The following is a 2,118-nucleotide window of genomic DNA, read 5'->3' as shown; positions in this document are numbered from 1 at the left end:
CCCGCGGCTCTGGCCCAGGCCCATGCCGGGCGGCGGGGAGCGGAAGTCGTGGTTGGGGCCTCCGCGCCCGCCGCCGCCACCGCGCCGGTGGAAACCGCCTCCCCCGCCGCCGCCGCGGCTGCGGAACCGATCCCGAGACATGACGCGCGTCTGTTTCTTCTCAGAGCCTACTGCGCAAAATGGCGGCGAGCTCAACGGCCTCGCCGCCGCCTTTGTCCGCCCCTTATATACCTTCCCCGCCGGAAACCGCCCCCGAGCGCGCGGCAGCCAATCAGCAGGCTCGCTCGGGGAGAGGGATAGAGGCCGCGAGCAATCGCGTGCCCCTCCTCGGCTGCCTCTGTGATCCCATTGGTGGGCGCACTCTTACAAGGTGATTGGCCCGTTTGACTGCCGGACACTGCAAGGGATGATCCTTCAAGCTCCCGCGCAGGGATTGGGCGCGTTTTGCCCGGCAGGGGGGCGGAGTCCCCGATTGAAAGGCTTCGCGATTGGCTATCGCGCCTGTAAGTCAGGTGCTGGCCCGGCCCCTGCAGTAGAGCAGCGTGCGGCTCGGGCAATGCAGCTCTATAGCCCGCCTCGGCCACGTGGCCGTGCGGCACCCTGGGGAGCACCGCGCTCGGCACGCCGCTCCCTGGGCGTCTGCGTACATGTGATCTGATGTATTAGGAGGGATCCTGGTTTTCCCTGATTTTAAAAAAAAATCCCCAATTTTTGGTTAAAAAAAGTAACCTCAAATCCAAATTTTTCCATGGTCAGAATGAAACATTGGTATATACATATCTATATATTAGTGCTGTTTCATTTAAACCTACATACAAATGTGGATTTGGGGCTTTTTTTTAATCAGAAAAAAACCAGGATCCCTGTTTATTAGAGCCACTAAATAGCTGGAAAAATTGTTCTTTGCAAGCTTTTGAGCATAAATGCCCTTCTCCAGACGTAGAAGAGTCTGCAGGTATTTTGTGTCGGTATCTCAGCACCCACAACAGGTTTGAGCGTGTCCGGCCAAATCTTTTTGTCCCAGGACAGATGCAGAATAAGCAGGCGGTGCTCAAGTGGCTGCAGATATTGGTGCTGTAGCAGAAGCTGAGTACAGGAAATCAATACAGACAAATAGAAAATAAGAAAAAAAAAAAGTCATCAGCAGCACTTAAGAATTTTTCCTGTTATGCCAGTTTATGTCCAACTCTGGTGCTGTTGAAAGTTGTTGGTTTGAGCACCGTTGAAAATGAGGTTCGCTCTATTTGCTGAACAACTGGTGGGCTGAAACACAGCTCAGATGTTGAGCATGCAGTTATTTATATGTCTACTCCTCGCTTAACGTCGTGGTGCTGTTCTTGAAAAACGCGACTTTAAGCAAAACAATGTTAAGCAAATCCAATTAGGTCACAGTAATACTTTCGTCCTTCACAGGCAAAGACGACTGCATCCAGCAGGGGGAGGGAAGGGAAGAAGAGAGAAAAGAACTGGGAAAGAAAAAGGGAAGGAGAAAAGAGAAAAAGACAAAAAAAGGGAAAGGGAAGAGAACAAAGGGGGGTGGAGGCTGTCACGTGAGTACATAGGTGACTTGTAAGTCCGATCTTCACTTTGAACAATCTGCTGCAGCAGGGGCAGGAGAGTGATGAGGACTGGATACGGGAGGTTTTAGTTTTCCTGACCACTCGTTTCTTCGTTGCTTTTGCCGTGCATTGCTGTTCAAAGGCCAATGCTCCGTTCTGGATTTAGGACCTCCAGGATGGATGGTCGCGAGCTATTTGCTCCCACGACTCTGGGTCAATGCCAAAACTCTTTAGGGACACCTTTAGGGTGTCCTTGTCCTGCTTCTTTGGTGTGCTGCAAAAGTGTACTCCATTTGACAGTTCACCATAGTAGACTTTCTTTGGCAGGCAAGTGTCAGGCCTCCTTGAGAGGTGGCTGGTAGGGCTGTGCAAAGCTTCGGGTGGTGATTTGATTCAGAGGAGATTCAGCCCGATTCGGTGGCCGAATCTCCAAATCTGAATCAAATCAGGAGACTAATTTAAAGGTCCGAACCATTAAAAGATTCAAAGATTTGGAGAGCTTTGAGGATTCGGGCAGTCCCAAGTTGGTAAGTACAAGGGGTTGGGGAGAGGGGGCTGG

The 2,118-nt window shown here is 51.6% G+C and overlaps 1 protein-coding gene across 1 annotated transcript in view; it reads right to left on the bottom strand.

The window, feature by feature from the left end:
* The window catches only part of SFPQ (splicing factor proline and glutamine rich), a 25,318-nt gene that overhangs the window by 14,421 nt on the left and 8,779 nt on the right, over window positions 1-2,118 (bottom strand). The gene's annotated exons all lie outside the window — the stretch shown is intronic.

The sequence above is a fragment of the Gavialis gangeticus genome, unplaced genomic scaffold, assembly GCF_001723915.1.
Source record: "Gavialis gangeticus isolate Ggan-Ray unplaced genomic scaffold, GavGan_comp1, whole genome shotgun sequence".
NCBI classification, from domain to species: Eukaryota; Metazoa; Chordata; order Crocodylia; family Gavialidae; genus Gavialis; species Gavialis gangeticus.
This window is presented reverse-complemented; position numbering and strand designations above follow the sequence as displayed.